The sequence below is a fragment of the Tasmannia lanceolata genome, unplaced genomic scaffold (assembly GCF_043159265.1).
Source record: "Tasmannia lanceolata isolate RefF3 unplaced genomic scaffold, GAP_Taslan_0.1 ptg000037l, whole genome shotgun sequence".
NCBI classification, from domain to species: domain Eukaryota; kingdom Viridiplantae; phylum Streptophyta; class Magnoliopsida; order Canellales; family Winteraceae; genus Tasmannia; species Tasmannia lanceolata.
Window position 1 is genome coordinate 51974655 of NW_027518714.1, and position 13162 is coordinate 51987816.

The 13162-nt window shown below is 38.0% G+C and overlaps 1 long non-coding RNA gene across 1 annotated transcript; it reads left to right on the top strand.

The window, feature by feature from the left end:
• Window positions 1-836: 836 nt before the first annotated feature.
• LOC143862707 (uncharacterized) lies at window positions 837-12661 on the top strand. Its single transcript, XR_013240439.1, has 6 exons — window positions 837-1000; window positions 10490-10604; window positions 10733-10891; window positions 11181-11308; window positions 11970-12020; window positions 12401-12661. It is a non-coding gene; the product is annotated as an uncharacterized LOC143862707 (long non-coding RNA).
• The last annotated feature ends 501 nt before the right edge of the window (window positions 12662-13162 follow it).

The following is a 13162-nucleotide window of genomic DNA, read 5'->3' on the forward strand; positions in this document are numbered from 1 at the left end:
AGTTTGCTCCGCCATTTGCGGAGTTGTGAGGTTTGCTCCACCCTTTTTGGCGTTTTGAAGCTTGCCCCAAGAATATGCAACATCGCATAGTTTTTTTTACCATATGCACCATTCTGGACTTTTATTCTCTCAATGTGCGGTTTGTGCAGTTTGCCTTGGTGATGCAAAAGGAGGACGTGCATGGCCATTGTTTACTTTTCCTTTCTCTTCCTTTATTCTTCTTAATTCCGCAATCTCCGCGGCCAGTGCAGATTGATGACCTTGGAGATGGTGACCTCAACGGAGAAGAATGGATTCAGGGAGTTGATAATTTCGGCGATTCTGGATAATCACTTTCGGTGAAGATTGCTTTCATGTCTCTGTACAGTAGATTTTCCCTGATCATAGATGGTGTATTTTGTGACACCGAATATTCGATCGTTTCTACTAAACTATCCGTAGAAGACCTCAGGACAATCTTGTTAGCCACTGTACAATAGATTTTCCCTCATCACAGTTAGTGTATTTTGTGACACAGAAGATTCCATCGTCTCTACTAAATTATCTGGCGAAGACCTTAGGACAATCTTCTTAGCCATTTTGAGAGTGACAGAACCCGCATATTCAGGTACTTCCATCTTAGTTTCCTTCTTGGCCTTGTTCCTTCTGGTCCTTTGCTTCCTTGACATCTTGGGTGTTTTGCAGAAGTTGCCGTTGAAATCAAGTCGGCTCCCAATGTAGTAATATTTGAGACAGACGATTCCACGCCCACAGTTGTAGATTCCCTTCCTTTGAGAGGCCCACAAGCCAAGAGCTCTACGACGGAGATTGTTCCAAAGTTGATACTTAAAGGTGGTGAAGTTTCCATGTGAGCCGGAAGCATTATTTTGGAAGCCGCTGGAGTGGATGCACCCGTAGTTGGGGAAACAACACAAGTTGATTTTGGTGTTACAGAAGCCATTGTTTCTGTCTTTTTCCTCTCTCTTCATAAAGAGAAGAAAACTTGAAGACATAACTCCAGGTCAGTGGCTTTTTATTTTTATTTTTTTCTTTTATACCTTTTTTTTTAAAGTTTAAGGAACCACTTTGACTTCAAGATGAGAGGAGAAGTGTGTCCCACCGGGCGTGCCAAAACTTTGTTCGCAACAAATTTTATGTGCATGAAAATAAAATCACGCAAATAAAATGCATTGGGATCAAATTTCCCTCTTACAAGAAGAGATTTTATTAATTTTGGTAGGGATCGTACACTTCCGGCTTTAATGGCCGTTAATTACATTTCTTGAAGAAAGAAAAGACCCCTAATTATCCATCAAGAGGTTCTTTATCTAAATACAACATTTAATTAATTGTCCTCCAGAAAGGTCTTCTTATCTTCTTTTTGAAAATTTTGGGAGAGGCTTTCTTCTTTCCCAAGAGGAGAAAGAGGAAGATCTTTTCCATATCTTCTTTCTGGGACTTTTTCCTTCTGGAACTTTTGGGAGGGACTTTCTTCTTTCCTCGTAGGAGAAAGAGAAATATCTTCATCTTCTCCCTTTTCTTCTTTCTGGAACTTCTAGGAGAGACTTTCTTCTTTCCCCAAAGGAGAAAGAGAAAGATCTTCTCCGTTGTCTTCTTTCTGAAACTTCTGGGAGGGACTTTCTTCTTTCCTCAGAGGAGCAAGAGAAAGATCCTCTCCCTTATCTTCTTTTTCTGGAACTTCTGGGAGGGACTTTTTTCTTTCCCCAGAGGAGCAAGAGAAAGATCCTCTCCCTTTTTGTTTTCTTTCTGGAACTTCTGGGAGGAGAAAGATCCTCTCCCTTATCTTCTTTTTCTGGAACTTCTAGGAGGGACTTTCTTCTTTCCCCAAAGGAGCAAGAGAAAGATCCTCTCCCTTATCTTCTTTCTGGAACTTGTGGGAGGGACTTTCTTCTTTCCCCAGAGGAGCAAGAGAAAGATCTCCTCCCTTAACTTCTTTCTGGAACCTTTTGGAAGGAGTCTGCAAAAGAGAAAAAAAGAAAACCCGTTAGCTAGTGACTTCTTCTTACCTTTGTTTCTTCTCCTTCCTCTTTTCTTCACGTAGCTGTCTTTTCCGCAAAAGATCCCCCCTCTTTTCTCAAGGATCTTTCCTTAATTTATAGACTTTTCTTTGAAGTGACTGGGAACCGCCACCTCACCCCTTATCCATGATCTCCATTTCCCCTTTTGTGGGGAGTTACTTAACCATTTTTTAAAAATTGGGTTACTGTAAGCCCAAGGGTTCCCATGGGTTAATCATTCACCTTACCTTCTTGTTTTGATGCTAGCAAACCAAATTGATTAGCATTTATGGATTGATTTGTTGCTTTGAGGTGTTGTGTTGTATACAAAATTTTCATGTCATAATCGCCATTACACAACTCTTCACAACACATGACTTGTGGATCAAGGATCAAAGGAACCAAGAGCTTGCACCTACATTGAAGACATCCTCATTTGAAGATATTCGAATCAAGAAGCTCATCATGAAGATTTCACAAGTTCCCACCAAGTGTCAAGAAGAAGTTTGGAGTTGAACAAGTCCTTGGTGACTCCTCATGCACCTCTCAACATGAGTTGAAGATTTGAGGACGTCCCAAGAGCCAAGACAGAGTTCAAGATGTTCACCCAAGTAGAAGAAGTCCAAGGAAGTGCAAAGAGCAAAGACATTCCAAGAAGACTCAAATGTATACACTATTAGAATGTATCTAGAGTCCTTTTGATTTTATGTTTAAATGCACTTTCAAAAGGTTTTCAAATGGTTTTTATACTTAACATTTTACATCTTTGAAAACCATCAACACACACAAAAATGTGTCTGAAAACCTTGGACTTAAGCCCAAAGACCATAGCTCAAAAGCCCCTGGATTTTAAAGTTAAAATGGAATTTCACTCAGGGCCGGTCGACCGCGGGATGGAACCTGGAAATCCAGGCCATCTCGAATTTTATCGGGCCGGTCGACCGGGTTAAGTCGGGCGACCGCGGATGCGCTTCTGTTTCAAACAGAACAATCCAATTTGGTCTAGGGCGGGCGACCGGGATAGGTTTTTGAGCCCAAATTTTTTAGCAAACAGTAAGCCCTCGCCGGGCGACTGCCATGTGGCCGATCGACCGCGACAATAAGAAATTTGAAAATAGAATAGGGCGCCCAATAGGGGCGGGTGACCGCTGTAGCCCGGTCGACCGCTGCGGTCGAGCAAACTAGCCGTTGGGGCGTTTTCTGCTTGACTTTTTCAAGCCGTTTATTTACAGTTTTACCCCAAACGGTCATATTTTCAAATACACTATATATACATCATTAAAACCTATCTCTACAAGCTTTTGAAGATTTGAGAAAGATCAAATCCCATTTCTCTTTGAGCTTCAACTTTTCATTCAAAAGCAAAAACCTCTTTGAACTTGTATTTCAACATTCTTTCAAGAGGCACTCCATAGGGCTTATCTTTGCTACCTTTAGGAGTAAATGTGAGCTTACAAAGTTGTAATCCGCCTATTAAGAGGCATTGGGAGTTTACATTTCTTTTGTTCTTCATTGAGGGTCTTCTCTTCGGCCCAGAAAGAATTGTGAAGAAGAGGGTCTTCTCTTCGGCTCGTGAACAAAGGTGAAGACGACATATGGGGGTTTGTTCCCTCGCCGAAGGCTTCGTGCAGATGGGCTTCGCTTTGGCCCTTGAGAATGGAAAAGCTTGTTGTAAGAGCTTCAAGATTAGGCTTAAAATCTCACCATAGTGAGTACCCAAGAAGTTAAACTTGGAAGAGTGGAGTAGGTCAAGTTGTGACCGAACTACTATAAAAACTTGGAGTTCTCTTGTAGTGCGGATGCTTTCTCTCTCTCTCCTCTCTCTTGCAAGTGTGGTGATTGGTAATTTCTAACCCTAACTTATTTATGCTTTTATTGGAACAAGGGTTAGTAAATGCACTTGATTAAAATATTGTAAACCCTAAGCATTATAATATCCATTTGAACAAGGGTTAGCTAAATGTGCATGATTAGAATGTCTAAACCTTAGCTTCTATTGAGAAATCTATTTGAATAAGGGTTAAACTAATTAGTACTTAATTAAAAAGATTGATTTTTAATCTTCCTTAATTAAGCCTAAAATTTCTAATTGACCAATTCACCTCCCTCTTGGATTGTCAAACCTGTATTTCATTTGGTATCAAAGCATAGGCTCTTAAAGAGATTTTTAATTTTAAAAATCTACAAGAGAAAAGATCTGTGACAATCCCTATAGATTTTGAGAAAGGCTGATCCACCCTAATTCCTCCATTCTTTGATGGAACGAATTATGGAGCTTGGAAAGCACAAATGCAAGCTTATCTCAAATCCATAGATAATGACATTTTAGATGACATTAAAGAGGGAATTTCTTTTTCAAGGCAATGCACTGAAGGTGATATGAAATTGTTTTCTTTGAACTCAAAGGCTATGATTTTATTGTGTTGTGGTTTAACTCTAAACATTTTTAACAATATTTCAAATTGCATCAATGCAAAAGATATTTGGACTTCATTAGAAAACACTTTTGAGAAAAATGTTTGTCTCTTTTCAACTGTTACAATTTCTAAACAAAAAGAGATTTCAGAAAAATCTTTCGCAAATGAAGTTTCTTTCAAACATTTAATTTCTGATTTGGAAATTCAAATTGAAAATTTAAAATTGGAAATAAATGAATGTTTGAAAAGAAATGAAAAATTAAGTCAATTGAGCATATTTTGATAAATAAAAATGTTGACTTATTTCAAAAGTGCAATGCCTTTGAGAAAGAAATTAAAAGCCTTGTAATCACAAACATTGAACTTGTTGAAAAATATAAACATGTTTTTGAAAATGAAGAATAATTAAATAAAAAACTCTCTAATAACGATCAAAGACTTCAAGAAGAAAAAGATAAATACACTTATAAGTCTTATGATTCTAATTACTCCTCATCTACCAATCATAATTATTGTGGTAGAGTTGAGCATCACAATTCTGAGTGTAAGCTTGGAGTTGTGAAATCTAACAAGTTTGTATGGATAAGAAAAATGTACACTCCCACAAACAAGCTTGGATGGAACCAAAGGGATTTGGGTTCCAAAAGAATCCCTTTAAACTAATTAATGAATGAGTTAGTTTAGGGATTGTTCTAAAATGTTTATATCATTCATTCATGCTAGATACTTTAAATTCATTGAATACATTTTGTATCTAGTTTCTTGTGCTTAAATGATCACATATTTTTATTTCTATAATCTAAGTATTATTTCAATGATATATTTTGTCCTAGATTATAGTTTTGTGCATTATTGAATATCTTTCTTCATTAAGCCTCTCTAAGTGCAAATCACATCACTTGTGCACTTAGCATCCACAAGAAAATTCACAATAGAAAATTAAATGTGAGAACCATATGTGTGCTTCCATGAAAATTAACCATCCTTTTTTCCCTTGAGTTCAAATTGATCTTTCACGTTCATTCCTTGCATCCTTGAACTCTCTTTTGGACAATTTTGGCATTTGCTAGATCTTGGTATATTCAACTGAGGTAGAATAGCATTTCTAGCAAAATTAAGTGTTAAAAGCCATGTCTAAGGAAATCCACTCAAATCCTTTCTTAGACATCTTTTGCCCTAGGTGAGTAAGTATGCTTCTTAATATGCACCTAGTTGTCCTTCTAACCCATTCTTATGTGCTTAATGATGATCATTAAATGCATAAGAAATCTTGATGGCTTAAATTAATGTATTCCAAAAATGCTTAAAATGAATATCCTCTCATGACCAAGATAAAACTATATGGTCATAGTAGTTCATTTTGGAATGCATGTGTCCAAGGTGTTCATCACTTGACATTCTATAGAAGTCCTTGGATTATTCTCTACAGTCCTGTATGAATACATTTGTTTGTGTAGTGAATTGAAAATGAGTCTAGATTCAATGTATGAAACTCAATTGAGTAAAATTGAAAATATCAGAGGAATCTAGTACCATTGTTGGGCAGTTTTTCACTGTAGTGGTTATCATGTAACACATTATGATGGGAACACTTGTTTTCCACACATCTTGGTTTTCCATGGGCCTTTTGCACTCTGTGCTTAAATGCCCTATATTTATATGGTGGTTTGTGGATGTAGGCATATATGTTTGGACCATGATTTGTGTGTCCAAACATGGTAGACTATCCATGAATGCTCTCATTGGATGAGCCATGGATATCTCTCTTAGACATGAGATTCTATTGACCCCTCTTGTAATGTCTAAGTTCTATAGAATTGTGCTTAATTGATGTTATATTTATATTCTATAGTTTTCCCCTTGTATGCTACTGGATACATGGTAAATATGGTAAACTTAAATTTAAAAATCACTCAATTAGTACTCTTAGTCCTCTTACACTGTAAGTTGGAGTGTACACTCATCTTAAATTAAAACATCTAATTACTTTGGCTTTTAGCCAACATCTTAACCATAATAAGCCATATGTGCCTTGTGTGTTATATAAACATATATATTATTTGCACATATTTAGGGAGAGCATGGTTTGCTAGGTTGTCACCTTTTTTGGTAACATATGACTACCTATAACAATCATGCTTTAGTGGCCCAAGGGTGGTTTGAAAATCATTCACCTTTAAATTCCTTGGTGTGTATGTGGTTGGACAGCCCTTTGGATTCATACATTGTAAGAGTCACTTACAAAGGGAGAGCTATGCAAGCTCAATGTCTGTCCATCCACCTTATCATATGATGTGTGATGTGCATCACATATGATAAGTACACTCATGTAGAGCCACATTGGTCCATGTGTGCTATAGTTGGGTCTTGTCCTATTATTTAGGTCTGAGATCATCTCTCATCTTTTGACAGGATCCATTTGCCTGTGCCTCAGTGCCATATCTTCTTAGGCTTTATACTTATCTTCGATAGATAGACTTATATGTTTTTATCTCTACCAATGATAAGTATCTTGTTCTAGAGTTTGAAAAATCTCTAGAACTTGTCTTCATAGAATAGTGATTGAGATGATCATCTTATCTCCTATAAAGTAATCTCTTATCATGTTCTTTTGAATTAAAATATTTTATCACGATAAGTTCCTATGGCTGTGCTTTTACATTTATATCTAAGCCATTATGTATTGTCAGGCCTTGCATTATAAGAATTATCAAAGGCCAATGATAATCTCTTGAAAGATGGATGATTTAAAAATATTTTTGAGTTTGTCATGTTCCATCATCTCTTCTAAGATTTTAGCTTCGGAGGACCCCACTCAGATCATATGTCCTTCGCAGTTTATCTATGGTACTTGTCTCCTTCTATCGTGCCAGATGTAATAAGATGGTAGATGTACTCAATTTTCCTCTGTCTATCTCTACGTTCTTCCACAGTGAAGGATGAACAGAGACTAAGGAAATTGAAGACTCTGTCTAAAGGCTGGCATGTGTACTTCATGATCATCATCTCAAGGATGACCTTTTGATGAAGGAGAAGAGTTGAAACAAGTATTCAATCTCTCAATCCGGAATGATTTGTCAAAAGATGCTCCCTTACATGGAAGAAATGGTCAAGCATTGATCTAAGCTCTTCTAAACAATAATCAGTTGAAGAGTGCAGGATAGAAGAAAAGAAGTTGAAAACAGGTGTAACAATCCAAGAAGGGGGTGAATTGGTCAATTAGAAATTTTAGGCTTAATTAAAGGAGATTAAAAATTAATCCATTTAATTAAGCACTAATTAGTTTAACCCTAGTTCAAATAGGTATATCAATAAACTCTAGGATTAAACTTTCTAATCATGCACATTTAGCTAACCCTTGTTCAAATAGATATTATAATGCAATTTAGGGTTTAGACATTTATCTTAAGTGCATTCACTAACCCTTGTTCAATTAAAGCATAAGCATAAGTAATGTTAGAGATTACCAATCACCACACGTGCGAGAGAGAGAGAGAGAGAGAGAGAGAGAGAAGAGCAAGCATCCATAAGGTACACGATTTATAGTGGTTCGGTCACAACTTGACCTATTCCACTCTTTCAAGTTTACCTCATTGGGTTCTCCACTGAGAAGATGAAGCCGTACACTCGATTCCTTCATCTCCAAAGGGAACAAACCCTTGCTTTTCCATTCTCAAGGGCCAAAGCGAAGCCCCTCGCACAAAAGCCTTGACAAGGGAGTCAAACTCTTGCACATGATTCACCTTTCTCCATGGGCCGAATCGGAGACTATTTTCTTGACCTTTCTTTACGGGTTGAAGAGGAGACCCTCACATGAAGAACAAAGAAAAATAAAAACTTTCTTGCCTCTTAATAGGCGGATTACAACATTGAAGCTCACAATCACTCCAAGAAATAAACAAATAAAAGCCCTATGAAGTGCCTCTTGATAACATTTAGAAATGGAAGATCAAAGAGCTTTTTAGCTTTTAAAATAAAATGTTGAAGCTTAAAGAGAAATGGGATTTGATCTTTCTCAAATGTTCAAAAGCTTATGGAGATAGGTTTTAATCATGTATATATAGTGTATTTGAAAATATGACCGTTTGGGGTAAAACTGTAAATAAATGGCTTGAAAAAGTCAAGCAGAAAACGCCCCAACGGCTAGGTTGCTTGACCGCGACGGTCGACCGGGCTACAGCGGTCGTCCGCCCCTATGGGGCGCCCTATTCTATTTTCAAATTTCTTACCGTCGCGGTGGACCGGCCACATGGCGGTCGCCCGACGAGGGCTTACTGTTTGCTCAAAAAATTTGGCTCAAAAACCTATCTCGGTCGACCGACCCACGGCGGTCGCCCACGCTTAACCCGGTCGACCGGCCCGATAAAATTCGAGATGGCTTGGATTTTCAGGTTCCATCACGCGGTCGCCCGGCATAGCCCGGTCGACCCGCCTTGTATAAAATTTCATTTTTACTTTAAAGATCAGGGGCATTTGGGCTATGGTCTTTGGGCTAAAGTCCAAGGTTCTCAAACACATTTTTGGGTGTGTTGATGGTTTTTAAAGATGTAAAATGTTAAGTATAAGAACCATTTGAAAACCTTTTGAAAGTGCATTTAAACATAAAATCAAGAGGACTCCAAATACATTCTAAAAATAAGAACCTTGAGTCTTCTTGGAACGTTTTGGCTCCTTTGTACTTTCTTGGACTTCTTCGGCTTGGGTGAACATCTTGACCTTGTCTTGGCTCTTGTGACATCCTCCAATCTTCACCGCATGTAGTGAGGTGCATGAGGTAGTAGACCGAAGAAAGACCACACCACAACTAGTACAGACACCCAAATAAAGGGCAGCCAAGGATAGGCTACCAAATCACCACGAAGATAACTAATCAGAAGGGAAAACCCCAAACATCCACCGGAAGACGAATCACGAACGAGCAACAACGAGGTCTCATACTTGTTAAAGGACAACGAACCCGAGAGGGACGATACAAATCATCATGTAGAAATCAAGGATGGGTAGGAAAGAGTAATAAATGAATAAAAGAATCGGGTTAGGATTAGGGCTGATTTCAACAAATTTGGGTTTTGATGGGATTGAGGAGCGGTGAAGAGATGGGGGGGTCGGGAAGGGTCGGGTACGGGTAGGGAGAAGGGGCGATGGCTGGGTGGGATCGGGTAGGGTTAGGGAGGAGGGGCGATGGCTGGGTGGGGTCGGGTAGGGTTAGGGAGGAGGGGTGATGGCTGGGTGGGATCGGGTAGGGTTAGGGAGGAGGGGCGATGGCTGGGTGGGGTCGGGTAGGGTTAGGGAGGAGGGGCGATGGCTGGGTGAAGGGAAAGGGCAGGGACAGGAGAAGGGAGAAAAATAGAGGGAAAAAGGGAGGTGGAGATGGTGGTGGTGGTGGCAGTGGCAGCGGTGATCTCTAGGGCATCGAGAAACGCTAGGGCTCTGATACCATGTTAACTTAGAGAGTCCATTGAGAAAAGTGTTGTATTAGTTTCCTCTAACACACACACACACACACACACAGATATATATATATATATATATTCATTAAGAAAGTATGAAAAGACTAAAATGCCCATAGGCTCCATAAGCTTATTCTAACATTATATAATCGTGGTTTTGACATATGTTTTGAAAATGATCTTTTTAGGGACACCTTAGTCGTTATTGACTCAGTTGTCAAAACTAATGGGCTACGTTCATTGATTTTTGTGACAACACTTTGACAATATTATTATCTCTTTATAGAATTGTGTCACCATTCAAACGAGATAAAAAGCCAAAGGGTTGGTATTGATGCACATTTTTTCTGAAGGAATAAGAATTTATCCCTTTTCCTTTTGTTGCCAATTTTTATATTTTTTGGGTGCTCTAATTTTTTCTTAATGTTGTCAGCTTCTACGCTAGAGTATTTGTTACAAATATTATGCATTGGATCATTTCTTGCTATCTACAATTCATTGTTGTTGCCTACCTTATTCTCCTTTGGAAATCTTGTTTTTGCACAATCCTGAATATTTTCAATTAGAATTTCAATCTATAATATTTTTTGGTATTCTGAATGTTTTTATCATTGTAATGCTTTAGTCGTGCTGTTGGAAATTCCTTTGGACCCCATCTTACTGAGACGGTCCCCTTGCTGATTAATTATTGCGCCAGTGGATCCGAAGTTGATGAAGAACTTCGTGAGTACAGTTTACAGGTATTTCGAGTCTCAAGATTTTATAAAAACTTTCTAATGTGTCCATTCTTTTATTGTTTCAAACTTGTGTTTCTTCGGGGAATCGTTGCTATATACCTGCTGCATGGTCCTATTTATTTTGCTTGCAGGCTTTGGAGAGTTTTTTACTTAGATGTCCCCGGGATATATCTTCATTTTGTGGCGACATTTTACATCTTACTCTGGAATTTTTAAGTTATGATCCAAACTTCACTGATAACATGGAGGAGGACAGTGGTGATGAGAGTCTCAAGGAGGAGGAAGATGGAGTATGTTAGTGATTATTTACGTAATAAACTTCAGAAGGGATCATGTTTGAAACCCGTACGGTGTGGCTCTTTGGCTTAAGTCATGGGTATGCTCCCCATTGACATGAGTTCAAATCCCCCTGGCTTACCCAATGCATGTGGTTTACGGGTGATTCTGTGCATCCGTAGGGAATAGTCCCATGCTAAAAATTGGCGTGGGGTTACCCTATGTCGTAAAAAAAAGGATCTTGTTTGAATTCTTCATCTAACTTAATTTTCTGGGGACTTTGTTGTTCTTTTATTTTTGTAGCGAGAGCGTAGATGAATATAGCGATGACGAAGATGCAAGTTTGAAAGTTCGAAGAGCAGCAACAAAGTGTTTAACTGCTATAATTGTTTCTCGCCCAGAAATGCTCTCGAAGCTGTACACGGAGTCATGTATTAGACAAACACATCCTAGAATCTTCTATTTTCCTCACCAAGAAAAGATTAAAAAAATCATTTCCATTTCTTATTTGAATTATAAAAATATTAGTTATGTATCTTGCTTTCATCTTAATAAAATCTTCTAGACTATCCAACTATTCTACAAATCGAGGTTAGTAACTAACCAACTTCTCCGAAAGCTTAAGCTGTTGGAGAAAGGCATTATTTATCTTTTATACTTTAACACTCCCCCGCATGTGTGGCCTACTTGGCAAACACGTGGCACATGTGGTCCCACTTTGGGCCGACCATCGCATGTGGATTTTTGATATTCGGGAGGTTTGACCTCGAGACCTTTGGCTCTGATACCATGTTAACTAACCAAACCATGTTAACTAACCAACTGCTCCAAAAGCTTAAGCTATTGGAGAAAGGCGTTATTTATCTTTTATACTTTAACATAAATGATTTGAATAGTCTAAAATGATTGGGTAGTAGGGTTTGGAGGAAATAATTAAACATTTGATTCTACCTTTACAACTGCTACAATGTTGTTATTATTTAGTTATTTTGTTTTGAGTGGAACAATTTTTCACAGTTTCCTGTTAAAATGTTTTTTTGGGTGTATTGACATCTTAGTATGTGAGGACAATATATTTTCCTTACTGTGCAGGTTTGCCCTAAGTTGATAGAAAGGTTAAAAGAAAGGGAAGAAAATGTCAAGGTATTCTCATGTATGCTCTTGTAATTATTATGCTTCTCATGTGGTTGATTATCTGATAGAAAATGAAAAGGTATTCTTATGCATGGTTTTAAATTTCGGCCGAAGTAGACCGAAATTTCGAATTTCGGTTGGGACCGACACCGAAACTACCAAAATCTGAAATTTCGGCCAAAATCCAAAATTTTGTCCAAAATTATAGAAATTTTGGAAATTTCGGCGCAATAATGAATTATTTTATTGAATTTCGGTATTTCGGTCGAAATTTTTGCTTATAGCCGAAACCGAAACTGAAACTGAAATATTAAACCTTGTTCTTATGTATGCTCTCGTAATTATTTTGCTTCTCATGTGGTTCATTATCTGATAATTTTGTGTTGCAGATGGATGCGTTTAATACATTCATTGAGTTGCTACGCCAAACTGGAAATGTTACAAAGGGACAGACTGACATAACTGAGTTGAGGCAAGTGGATACCGTGTCTTATGCATGAACCTAAATGGCTCTTAGTTGTGTGGAGTTGATAATTGAGTTGAAGCAAGTGGATGCTTAAACGAACGTTCTTTGTTGTTGTGTTGTGTGTGTACGTACGTGTGTTCCTAACACATACTGCAAAAAATTTAAATTAAATCGAAGCTTCAAAATAAAAATTTTCTGATTGTCATTGCCCATGCTTTAATAATCTTGACCAAACATAGATGATTTTGTGAATATATGGAGTACGGACACATGTTCCTAGAAAATTTCAGCCCTTACATCTCGCTTTGATCTTACATTCCTTAGCCAAATGGAATTTTGGGGCTGCATTCCCAGACTGACCCATTACCAGTTGAACGGAGAAATGCCAACTTTGATTTATTCCAATTTTTAGTAATCTTTCAAATCCTTGTTGTCCTGGACGAATGAATTCCCTAATCATTTGTGTGCTCTAGATTCAATTTGCTCACAAAATCTTTCATTAGACAGTCTCTTTAACTTCTTTGGATTTTGGCTTGGATAAATGAAATAGCGAATTATAGACAGAGACATATTCTTACATTCAGATGTTTCATGTGCATTTTGAAAAGGTCCCTTAAGGGAACACATCAACCACTAAGCAGCCACTACATGTGTGTAGTGATTTTTTTTAATATACGTGTGTGTA